At 46.9% G+C, this 13,176-nt stretch overlaps 1 long non-coding RNA gene across 1 annotated transcript; it reads left to right on the forward strand.

Moving 5' to 3' along the window:
• The first annotated feature begins 575 nt into the window (after window positions 1–575).
• Window positions 576–6,194, forward strand: LOC105077620 (uncharacterized). The gene is made up of 3 exons (XR_836086.3): window positions 576–781; window positions 5,770–5,912; window positions 6,030–6,194. It is a non-coding gene; the product is annotated as an uncharacterized LOC105077620 (long non-coding RNA).
• Window positions 6,195–13,176: the final 6,982 nt, after the last annotated feature.

The following is a 13,176-nucleotide window of genomic DNA, read 5'->3' on the forward strand; positions in this document are numbered from 1 at the left end:
TCCTCTTCCTACTTTTCTTAGTCATATTTTCTTGGCTCGCTTTTTAACTTCCAGTTGAACCGTTTATTTATATTCTTTTTTCTTGTTTAGTTATAAAAGCCTTCAAAGTTCGTCACTGTTCTGTGGGTGAAACTTGACCTTCTCACTTATGTAATGTCCTAGTTATTGCTGTTTGCCAAATAACCTGTAATTGCACTTTTGATTTCTCTTTGATCCAAAAGTTATGTAGGAGTGTGTTTTCTTTTTCCTTCTTTTTTTGAGGGTTTGGCGCTAACATTTAGTTTCTCTGCATTTTGGTCCAAGATTGTGGCCTACGTGATTTCTCCTCCTTGGAATATGTTAAAGTTTTTTTTTCTTGTGGCCTAATAGTGGATGGCTGTAAGCAAATGTGCCATGGGCTTGGAACAGAGGATGGATTCTCTGCGGGGAACAGAGTGGGACATACATCTGTAGTTGGGAAAATATTTTGCTGCAACCTGCTTCATGTAAGTCAGCTGAATCGCCGGGTGGAATTTTTAACTCCCAGAAAACTGTTTTTTTTTTTATTGCAAGGGCCAGGTTTTGTTGAGCTCTTAGAAGAGGGAGGAGGAGGACAAGGAGGAAGCGCAGGAGAAGGAAGGAAGCTAGTTTGCTCAGAATTCCAGCAACTCGGCCCGAAATATCAAGAACCCAGCTGGGAGGACTAGCTGCCTAGACACTCACACTGTGGCTCCCAGACTTGAGAAGAAACAAGAGCTGAGAGAAAACCAGTTTCCTCTACTCAGAGAGATAAGTGCATAAGGTAGGAAGGCAGAGGGGTGGAGGGGGTAAGAACATGAGGTAACAGGTGAGTCCCCTGGAGCCCTAGGAGGAAGGAGGCTTCCAGTGTTCTCTGCTGACGTGAGATGACCACCATGGGCTAGAGATGGCGGCAGGGCTGACCTAGACCAAGCAAGGGCACCGGTGGGGCTCTGATGACAGGGAAGGGGGCTGGCAGGAGAGCTCACCAGGGCGAGGGATGCTCCAAAGTCACAGCCAGACCTCCTGGGAACACTTGGGCTCAGGTCAGGCCAAAAAACCAGGCTAGCTATGACCCTTGGTCACCAAGGAAGGAGGCCACCACCAAAGGCCAGGACAGGGCTGTGCAGTAAAGGCCAGTCTTGTCTCACCTCCCCAAGGCCGTGAGGTCACGTGAGCCTTTGAAACCCAAAAGAAACCCAGAGGACTGCGAAAGACAACCTTGAGAGAGACAGGTTTTCTTCGCATTTAATGTCTCTGGGGCGGGGATGTGAGTCACCATCAATGCCTCTGACATCACTCTCAGCCAGCTGGTTTACAGTCATGACACAGGCGTGTCATTGCCTGTTTATGTGTGAAGACCCAAAGCCCTTAGTCAAAACTTGCAGAACGTTGGCTGTCAGCAGCTTGGAAGAAAGTGTCAAAGTAATAGGGAGGCAATGGTTGTAGGGAAGATGAGAGACGTGATCAATTAAATACTCCCCACACAGGAGGCAAAAGCCAGAGTTGTCCGTTGGGCTCACCGGGAGGCGGACTCTGACTTGGAGCTAACCACGCCGAAGGTTTATCAGGAAAGGCCCTTGGGGCAAACCTACGGAAGGGAGCAGAATTGGGCAGAGGCAAAAATTGGGCTGTGATGAAGTCACAATGAAAGCGTCAGCTCAACCCAGGGGACTTTCTGAGGCTGAGATGGTCCTATACAGTTGTTCCAAGTAGGGGCAGAGTTCAGGGCTTCCTGCCTCTATTCCTTGCCCCAGCAACTCATCTCTGGACTTACTGGCCTGTCAGGGGGTGAGCAGTACGAGCTTGGACTCGGTAACAGTGTGATAGAAGGTGATAACTTCCACCTGCAAAATAGGACTTGGTGAGGAGAGATGGTGAGTCAGGGGAAAGGGGCGTTTTGCAGGACTAAATGGTACCACATCTGTTAGGGCCGACCTCATTGAGTAAGTGACGCTTACACAGACCGGAAGTGGGGAGGGAGTGTGCGCTTGTGGGTGTCAGGCGGGAAGAGGGTTCCAGGCAGACGGGAAATGAGGGCAAAGGTCCCGAGGTGGGAGTATGCCTGGGTGGTTGGAGGAACAGGGAAAGGACAGTGGCTGATGGGGAGAGGGAAGGAGAGATTACTAGCTGAGATACATTAGGGACTGGGGGGTCAAAGGTCTGTCATGCAGACCCTTCAGTCACTGTAAAGTTTGGCTTCACCTCTGAATGACGTGGGAGCCACTGGAGGGTCCTGAACAAGGAAATGACATATTCTGATGTGCCGTTGAACGGGACTCCTCTGGCCTCTGAATTGAGGATAGACTTACAGGGGGCAGGGGGAGATGTAGGGAGTCCACAGCATTAATCTGTCTGGGGAGAAACGAGTGCCATCTGCCTGTTGTGGGCTCTGCTGGGTAAATGGCACGTAAGAACTGGGAGAAATGATGGGAGGGATGTAAGTGACTTTTCTGCTTCTCTTTGATACCTGCCCTGCACTGGATAACGGCTGGAGGCTGGACCGGTCCCGGCTGACCTTTCCCGGGGATTATGACAAATGAGATGGAGGTGATGAGGGAGGGAGACTGTTTGTTTCCTTCCAAGTTTGCTGGCAACTGCTCCCCAAGAGGAGTGGCCGGCCAGTGGGGAGAAATCTGATCCTGGCTAGATGTGTATTTTGGGGAACTGAGGGCTTGTGCACTCTCTGAACAGGAAACTCAGCCAGTTGGTCAATAGGGCTGCTTTTTAAAGACCCAACATAACTCTCAACTATGATCTCTGGCCTCCTGGTCCCTTTCAAAAGAGTGAGAGGGGGAGCTTGCAACCAAACGTGCATCAGGACACATGGGGTGGGAGGAGAGTAAGTTCTCCTGGGCTTTTGTGACTTTTCTTAATGCGACTCATGGAAATCCAGTGCCTGCCACGTTCAAGGAAGCATGCAATGAATGCAATAAAAAAAACTGGCAGGATCTGAGCTGAATGCACCCAGAACACACATCAAACCACTGCAAGGAGCTGACTGCCTTGTGACTCATCTTATTCCCCTAAACACGTAATCAGACAAACCCAATTCATCAAGGGTTCTTCTTGGTTGTGGTTGGTCAATCAAAGCTTGCTATGGTTTAGACAGACCTCAGGAAACCCTAAAGAGACTTGAATTTTCAAAGGCAGTCCCTAGGATTTTCCATTGTCCCTTGTCTACACACATTACCTCCTTTTTTCCTTCTCACCTTGGCCCCAAGGCTCTTGCTGTTTCTTTCAACCAACAACTTTGGGGCACCTCCTCTGGACTGAGCTCTGAGCTGAGCCCCAGAGGGTCAGAGCTGAATAATTCAAAGTCCCTGCCTTTCAGTTGCATTTGCTCTAGAAGGTAGAGTGACCAGCCCAGAACTCTGATGCACCATGAATAAGTCCTTCAACAAAGCACCCCAGGGAAGGGCTAGCCCAGCCTCTGAACTGGGTCTTGGAGCATGAGATAAAGAGAGAAGTTTACTCATAGCAGAGGAAATAATAGCTCATAACTACAACTGGCTCTCAAAAAGAAGACGTGTTGTAGGCATATAAACTTATTGTCAGTTTTCCTGATAGGAAAGTTACGTAGCACACAATTCACAAGTGAGAATAAAATACACAACATTCATTACGGTAGATCTTACAGTCTCATTCTCGCCAAGTGCTTTCAGTGATTCTTGCTGAACCACTGTATCCATACTCAACCTACGGTTGTAACTGTCAGGACTGCTGTTGATACTTTGTTTAGGTTAATGAGGAAGATAAAAGTGAGGTGAGGACTTCACCCATTAGTCCGTGACATGAGCCACTCCTTTGCTGAATCGGGTCATAGTCTCAGATGTTGGAGGAGGAGGTTCGGAAGCTTTTGTGCACTTGGTAACACAACAGCCACAAACAGGACCCATCTGAAAGTTTAATCTGTGTTATTAATGTTTCTCCATCATTTCCTTAAGTCTAGACATTCAACACAGCATTGAATCAAGCCCTGAGTCTTAGCGTTTGCTGCTTTCTGGGGTGTAAGTGCTCCCAGCATGGCCATTTCCAAGCCACCAACATGCCAAACAGAGACACAGTAGCAGGGGGTCACAGGGTGTTTCCAACACACAGATACAATAGACACAAACAACCTGGGAGCACACATAACAGAAAACTGTAGTGAAATAATCAGAAAGTGAGAGTTTGGAGTATTCACCTCCTGCTTTTAATATAATGTGTTTAATTATAAATTAACAAAATGTAATGCCTGTTCATGGCTGTGTTTAACCGCTGTCTTGCAAAATTCCCCCAAACTGAACCACTGGCCTAAGCCATCTCCCACCTACTGCTGGTCCCAGCACACAGTAGGAATTCAATAAATGTATAAATAATAAAACTCTTTTATTAAGAAATGGAAAATAGAAATGGGTTAGCTAAGGTGGAGAGATAATTGGCCTGAGTCCATGATGAAAGTACTTTCCAGAAAGCGCTGGTGACGTCTGCTCCTCCTCTCAGTGCTTTCAGTGTCATTTCCTTCTGGAAGCGTCAAGCCCACTTAGCTGTGCGAGGGAGAAGGGGCCCTGCAGAGTGACCCGCATGTGTCAGTCTCCCCCCTGAGCCCGCCGAGCGTGAAGGGCCTCCCGCCGAGCACAGACTCGGGCGGCTTTGTGTCCAGACAAGGGCGCTGGCCCCTGTCTGACCTCGCACACTGTGTCCAGTGACACGGATAGACCATCTCCAGTGGCTCAGCCATCTTCCTGCCCAGCAAGACCTGCAAAGACGTGTGACTGCACCACAGACCCTAAGGGCTCAATCAGGGAAGCCCTCCGTCCTTCTGAAAGTCATGTGACAAGACCCATGGAGAGGGCGCGGCCCACACCGAAATCACAAATCCGTATGTTACCGGACAGCAGCTGTGGTTCTAAATACACCTCACCATCTCTGTGAGCTGCAGCACGCAGGCTTCTCTTCAAGCACCATGACCACACACCCGTGGGCTTGCTCTTGGGATGAAGGAGGACCAGTGTCCCCAGCGATGGTCCTCAGGGCAGGGAGGCCTGCTCCCTCCGCTTCCTCCCTGACCACCGGAAGGGCAGAGAAGGCCAGCCGCACTGGCCGTCTATGCCTCTTTTCTGTCACTGCCCCTCCTTCTTTGGGTCTTGCCTTCCCATTTTCTAAGAACCATGCCACCTGGTAAAAATCCTGCTGCTGTGAAGCCAAACTCATGATCTGAACGGTCTGGGGAACTCCGTACGGGATTAGGAGCGTTCATGGAGTCAACCCCGGGTGATGGACCCCGACTCTCCAAAGGCAAATTTAGAGCTGGGTATTGTGTCTGAGTGACTAAAGGGGCCCGGGCTAATTATAGGTAGGTGGCCATCTTTCCTGTTTCTAGCAACCAGGGAGATGCTCTGCTCACAATTTCCAGATTTGTGTTTGAGTCCCTTCGATCCCTGCAGTGTCCCTTTATCTTTCCGGGGCCAGGTCAAGTTCACCAGCCCCTGCTCATCAGCCCTGAAGAGGACACTTCATCTGAACTTGCCCTCAGCACACCCATCTGCTCCGGCAGGTGATGTCGGCACAACACCTTGCAGTAAGCAAGATGTTCCCAAAGGGTCCAGCTGAGACGTGCAAGGCTTTCTCACCAGCCCCCCTTAAAATGACGGTGGACTGCTTTAGAACCTAGAAGTCTCCATCTCCTCTAAAATGTCTATGCTGTCACTTATGTTTTTATTGCTTTATATCCTCTCTTAACTTCCATTAATATCTAAATATCCCTGCGTATGTTTTTTTTCTATAAAGCCATCATTAACTCCTTGAGGGCAGAAACCATTAATTCTACAGCGTGGGGGACCCTACAGCTAGTCCCTGCTTCTCCCTTGCCAACTGAACTCCAGTTTTGTTCAGGAGCCAATGTGTCCAATTTTGGACCCTTAGACCTGCAGGTAAGTGTGTTGTGAGGGCTTCTGGGAAAGCTTTTTCCTTCGATAAAAAGGCAGACGTAGCATTGTTGGTTGCCTTTTCTGCTTTGTGTTTGAATTGTTCTGTTCTGCTTTGAATAGAGACGTGATGACTGGTGCTGAAACAACGGCCTTGTAACTATGAGGAAAAGTCTAAAAGAATTCCACAGATGCTGGTCCTGCCAATATTGAATCCATGAACCCACCGAGTGATTGCCTACCTCCAAGCTTCTTGTAATGGGGAAAAAAATAAATAAACCCTTATTGATTGAAGCCACTATAGATGGGTTTTCTGTTACTTCACAGCCATGCTTGCAAGAAGAAAGGGTAGGAATCAAAGGAGCACAACCTCCAGTTCACTATGTCCAATTTCTGTTTCCCGAATCTCACACAAGTACATCCGCTGGACCAAATGAGTGTCTCATATGAAACCGGAACCGTAGTGGGTATCTGGGAAAGAAGGAAATGTCTTTGGCTTTCTACTCTTGGCTTGCACCACACAAAAGGGTTGGAATGGAGTTGAGTGAGCCAGTTTGCAGTACCCGCCATCCCTGCAATGACAAGTAGGGAAGCGGGTGGGGGGGATGGGCATGGCCCCGGGCAGCATCCTTAAGTGATGTCTTTGCATTGGTTAAAGTAACACACTAGCTGCTGGAACAGACAAGCTCTCAAATCTCACACAATATAGCACAATAGAAGTGTATCACTTAATCCTGTAAAGTCCACAATGGGTTTTGGTAATTATGGAAGGAGAATGCCTTGTGCTATATCATCATTCTGAGCCCCAGGCTGACTTATTCAACTGGGAGATGGGAGCAAAAAGAAAGTGAAGAGGGCACATGCATTTCTCAAAAGCCTTGACCTAGAAGAGACATGTATCACTTCCACTCATATTCCATTGATGAGAATTCGCCATGTAACTCCCACCTTGCAAGATACAAGGCATGTGGTCCCTGGCTTGGCAGCCACTTCCTAGGAACAACTCTGCTCTACAGAGGGAGAGAACAAATCCCTAGTGGCCAGCTAGTTGTCTGTCACCATCTAAACATGGTAGAGTCACTACGGATGGTTTCATCCCGAAGACAGTTCATCAGTAATTCCTCATAGATGAATCAATGAATTAATGAATATTTGCATCTCAACTGAGATATTAAATTCAAAGCAATTTTAAAAATCTTTTTAATGTCAATGTCTGTAAGAATAATTTTTTCCTAAGAATTATTTTAAATTGTTAAGTCTTTTGAAGAAAGGGAAACGTATTAATAACCTTGAATATATCTTTTAAAATTCAATTTATGCCATGGAGATCCTTAATCTTGAGAGTCTGTGGATAGAATTCGGAAAGTTTGTAACGTTGGATGTGAAAAAAAAGTGCATTTTTAGTTTTACTAACCTGTAACTGAAATTTCACATTTCCTTCAATTCCGGATCTAAGGAACACGCCATAGGCATGTTAGCAGCATCTGTGACCACCACTAAGTGAAATTATGTAACTGTAATATGGCATATTCTTATGCTATATTATAGACATCTTGAAATACTGCTTTCAAACAGCTTTCCATCATTCTTTGTTTTTTTTTTTAAATTGAAGTACAGTCGATTTACAATGTTGTGTTAGTTTCTGGCGTAGAGCAAACTCATTGAGTTGTACATACACATATTCCTTTTCATATTCTTTTTCATTATAAGCTATTACAAAGTATTGAATATAGGTTCTACACCTCCTCTGTTAATTTCATTGTCTTTTGCCCCTCCCCCAAGTCTAGCCCTTTTCTTCCAGTTTTTGGGGCCCTAGGTTGCCCTGGTCTCTGCTCAGAGGCTGCCGGGAGACCCACCATAATGCATTTGGAACTCACTAGGATCTGGAGCGGGCAGCGCCCTGGAGGGCTGGGATGCAGGGAGACTTCCTGGTATCAGATTCCTCCCTCTCACATCAAATCACGCCACGCCTGGACTTTGTGGATACTCTTCCAGATGACCTGAGAGCACGAAAGCTGCCGTTCCCTTTCAGCTTTCTCTGCAGCACCCCCCACCCCTCCAGGCAAGCCCAGGGTTTTTCTGCCTGATCAGACAAGCCTTCCCAATGAGGAGCAGAAGGGTTGCTTTCTTCCTGGGCAAACATTCATGGCTTCTTGCGCGGTTCCAGGAGATGCTAATAAGTGCTATGAGTTGGAACCTGATTTGCATATCTGATGGATTATATGTGGTTTGTAGCTAATGGGGATCAAAGCTGGCACGAGAGGAGGGTATAGCTCAACTGGTAGAGCACATGCTTAGCATACACAAGGCCCTGTACAAACCTTGAATGTATCTTTTAAAATTCAATTTATGGGTTCAAACCCCAGTACCTCCTCTATTAATAAATAAGTAAACCTAATTACCTCTCACCCCCAAAAAACTTTAAAAAGAAATTTAAAAAGCTGGCACAGATAACCCCTGCAGGGTCTGGATTGCCCTAGTCTGCTCCTCCATGCTTGGTGAAAATGGGTTTATCATACTTTGGCCGGGACGCCCCTGGAAATGGAATTGACACACTTCCCGCGTCTCCCTCCCGTAGGACACAAAGGAAGCCCTTCCCTGTGCCTGCTTGGGAGGACGGATGTGTGATGCAGGGTGCTGAGTGATTTAGTCCATGGTGGGAGATTGTTGCTGACACCCCTGCCCCCGAGTCACACAATCACAAGCTCGCTGGCATTAGAATTCCGAAGAGGTTTTTTTGGTTTTGTTCAGGGATTTTTTTTTCTTCGAATCATAGCCTTTAAGTGCTCTTTGTGTTTATAATTAGCCATACGCCCTGGGATGGCATCACTGTGCAGGCGCTGGTCCTCTTGCTTGCCCGAGTGCTGTTAATTAGCCCTGCAAAGAGCAGCAAGCCTGATTGGCAGCAGCTTTTGCAAAAGGCTCCCAGCCCTCTAGGCAACAAAGAAAACCATCTTAGCAACTCGGCATTCTAGCTGACATCCGGAGGTTCTGCCTTTTCACTCTGCCACCGCGGAGGACTTCATGGATGCAATTTATTTATTTTGAAACGTTAGCACTAGCATTTTGGTAGAACTTTCTAAGTCTCGCGGTTGAGAAATAATGGCGTGTTTGAGATTCGTCCCAACTCTAAGAAGGGATAGAATCGGGGAAGGACAATTCATTTTTAGATTTACAACAGGGTTAAGAGTTTGGGAAACCGTTTGGCAGCAACACCAGAGCTAAGCAAAGACACACCGTCTGGCTCAGCGATTCCACTCACAGGTAATTCCCACAGCAGCCCGGTGTATGTTTCCTCCCTGGCTGCACCATCTTAATATCCTCAAACTGGAAGCTACCCAAATGCCCAACAACATCATGATTTTTTAAATTGGTGGTGAATTCACACAAGGGAACACTATACCGCAGTGAGAATACATACTACAATTACACACAAAGGTACAGATGAATCTCAGAAATGTGAAGCTGAGTGAGAGAAGAGATACACAAAAGAGACTATGCTGTATCATTCTGTTTACATCTATAAAGAATAAAAACAAAACAAAGCTAACCTTGGTTATTAGTACAAAGAGTGGAGAACTTTGGGGGACAAGGAACATTGGTGACTAGGAGGGTTTCCTGGGTGTTGGAAATGTCCTGTTCCTTGATCTGTAGGTGGGTCAGCAGAGAGTGTTTGGTGCATGAAAATGTATTGAGTTGTAAATGTGTGTGCGTATTTTTCTGCATGTATATTGTACTCCAATAAATAATAAGATTTTTTTAAAATGGGGCTAGGTTGAGGGTTACTTCTCAGTAAAAAGGTTCATGGAGTAGTAATTGGAGTAGATGAGGTTGGTTTTGCCTCTCTGATAGGCCGAACCAGGCCTGGGATGTGGGATCCTTGAGACTAAGTTTGAGGACAGGGTCCCTGGGCCGTGGACTGTGGCCCTGAAAGCCGGGTCTGTCATCCCAGCTTCATCTCAGGGAAGAGCTTGTATGAGAACCAGGGAGATGATCTGAAGAACTGTAACTATGGAGGGAAAGTCAGGGATGGGAGCCAATGGGATGTGACTGAGCAGGATTTACCAAATCCATCCCCAGGCACTCAAACCACAGTGGCGCTCATCTGCTTTGCTCATCAAAAAACTTGTCCACTAAAGTAGGGTCCATGATACCGTAAAACAATTTTGGGAGAAGCCCTGCAGGGGTAAATATCCAGCTACCTTCCCAGGCTGCCCACCAAGGGGCAAACTAAATTCCTTTTAATGTGAACTGCTCAGCAAGAAATATTTTGTCCACATTTCAACCCGTAGCCAGAGTAGCCTTCAAATCTGTCTGTCACACTGGCTATATATACACTCATATCAGGGAGGCTCGGAGATTTAGAGGCACAATGCTCCAGGAGGCCGGGTAGGGGCAGGCACTGTGAGACGTCAGGGAGAGATGGGCAGAGGGACCTCAGAGGAGTGTCGTGGCATCTCCTGCCACGCGCTGACCCTGCAGCTGCCTGGGGCTGGTAGCACCATGACATTGGAGGCTGGAGGTCTGAGGGCATGGGGAGAAGGCAGCAAGAGGGGGCAGGACTCATGCCAGGATCATAGACTCTAATCAGAAAGGACAAGAAAGCCCTTTGACCCCACAGCAACTTGACCCTCAGAGATGACAAGTTCTGGGATGAAAAGGAAATGTGAGAGGTCGATCTTACAGTAGGGTTGCTGGATTTCACAAATTAAAATACAGAATTCCCAGTTAAATTTAAATTTCGGGGAAAAATTTTTAATTTTTAGTATAAGTATATTCCAGGTGTTGCCTGGGATATACTTATACTAAAAAAAAAAATTTTTTTTTTTTTTCCCGTTGCCTATCTGAAATTCTAATGTAACTCAATGTCCTGCATTTTATCCTATAACCTTTCCTTGTAGGTCTCCGGCTCACCAGTTTCTCCCCTGGTGTCCCACCCCACCCCTGTCCCTGGTGTTTTCTTTCCCTTTTCCTCCTCTTCTGGCCCTCCTTCCTCTCATTTTTCCCCATCAATATAAGAGAGGATCTGAGTTCCCAAACAACCGAAGCTCATTCAATACTGATATATTCTTTTGCCGCCATTTGCATGTTTCCTTCTTTGTGGTTGTCCAATGTTTAAAGAATTTATTCCCTGCTAAAATTACCCCAAGCAATATATAACTGAGGAGGAGAAATAGAAGGACAACTTCTTTATTCATTCAAGCAAACCCTTCTGGAGAGTGTGAGCTGTTTTGTACCAGGCCCCCTGCTTGGTCAGCTCCTCCTGGGAAAAATCCAGACTCTAGCTCCAATTGTTGCCACGGCTGCTCAGCTGCCTTCGTCTGGGGAGCAGGGAGAAATGGAAAACACTGGGAAGTAGAGGCCAAGACAAAGCACTCTGCTGCTGCAGGGTGAGATGCAGGATCGCCACGACTGTGTGTACGTGAGTGTCAGAGTTTGCCTGCAGGGTGATAATTAAGTGGTAGGTGGTATCAAGGAAAATGATCACCATGGAGGCTGTGATAGATCCAGGCGACCTAAACAGATGAGGAGAGGAAAGTGAAGCAGGCTTGGCTGTGTTCAAGTCACACTAATTACAGTCATCTCGGTGAGCCTTCCACCATGGATGCCTAATTACCATACAGAGCCGTAATACTTATGTGTATCATTATATATGCCTTAAATTAACTTTGTTATAAAGTGTAATTTGATTAGAACAGGAGGCTCAACATGTGTTGATTTGAGCCTTCATAGTGTGTTATACTCCTACAGAGTGGATATCTGCTACTTTGAGAAATTCAGTGTAGCTATGGGCTGAGCCAAGGTGAGAAGGCAGCCTCTGGAATGGCTCCCAATGACCTCCCACTTCCCGGCATTCATGCCTTTTGTAATCTGCCCCTCCAGTGTAGACTGAGCCTGGTGACTTGCTTCTGACAGACTATAACAAAAGTGATGGGCTGTCACTTCTGAGATTGGGTGTAAAATGTCTGTGACTTCTGTCCTTCATGCTGTCTCTCATTCTCTCTTGCTCTGGGAAAGGCCAGCTGCTATGCTGTGAACTGTCCTATGGCAGGGACCTCGGCAAGGCTTCTGGCCAACAGCCAGTGAGAAACTGGTAGCACCATGACATTGGAGGCTGGAGGTAGACTTGCCAACTACCCAGGAGTGAGCTTGCAAAAAGATCCACCCCTAGTGGAGCCTTGAGATGGTGGACACCAGGCAGACACCTTCATGCATCCTTGTGAGATGTTCTGAACCAAAGGCATCCTGGAAAAAAAAAAATACAAATTTTATTTACAATCCAGAAGTAGACTCACAGACATAGAAAATAAACTGTGGTTACCAGGGGGGAAAGGGTGAGAGAGGGATAGATTAGGAGTTTGGGGTTAACAGATACACGTTACTATATATAAAATAGATAAACAACAAGGACCTGCTGTATAGCACAGGAAACTATATTCAATTTCTTGTAATGAGCCATAATGGAAAAGACACTGAAAATATATATATGTATGTATGTCTATGTATAACTGAATCACTTTGCTGTCCACCTGAAACTAACATTGTAAATCGACTACACTTCAATTAAAAAAAAAAGAATTAAAAAAATTTTAAAACAAAGACATCCTGACCCACAAAAACTGAGATAATAATTATTCTTAATACTAAGTTACTAATAATGAACGTTGGCTGTTTTGCCCTGCTCAACTGTGGGGTAACTTGTGTGCAGCAACAGATAAAAAAAATACCATCACTTCCTGAGGACTGTATTCACGTGGTGGGTCACCGAGAGAGTGGCTGAAGGTCTAACTGTTGCTCTGGACATGCAGACATAGCAAGGGATGAGGGGCTATCTCGTGTGCAGTGATGGGTGGGTGGGGGCTGGGTAGGAGGAAAGACGTGGAAACTGGCGGTTTACGGCATCAGTGTGGCCAAGCTCTCAGGCGTTCTAGCAATGCTCCTGCCTGTCACCGAACTGTTTTGAAATTCGGCTCCGTTTGCACATTGACTATCGAATCACCCGCCAGGCGCTGCGACTGTGGGCTTGTGTCTCCCTGGGATTTGAGTCCTTGACCAGATCCCAGGCCACTTCTGTCTGAGACTCCTCGAATAGGTACTCTTAAGAAGGTATGCGCGTTATCCAAGCTTCTGTCTCTTGAATCTCAAACTGCCCTGCATCCTCAGCCGTGTGACGCTGGGGCTGGGACTTGGCTGAGTGGACCCGGCTTTGCCAGCGGCGCCCCGCCGGGCCCTGCCGGCAGGGGGCGGCAGAGGGCGCCCTCCGGCGGCG

This window comes from Camelus bactrianus, chromosome 1 (genome assembly GCF_048773025.1).
Source record: "Camelus bactrianus isolate YW-2024 breed Bactrian camel chromosome 1, ASM4877302v1, whole genome shotgun sequence".
NCBI classification, from domain to species: Eukaryota; Metazoa; Chordata; class Mammalia; order Artiodactyla; family Camelidae; genus Camelus; species Camelus bactrianus.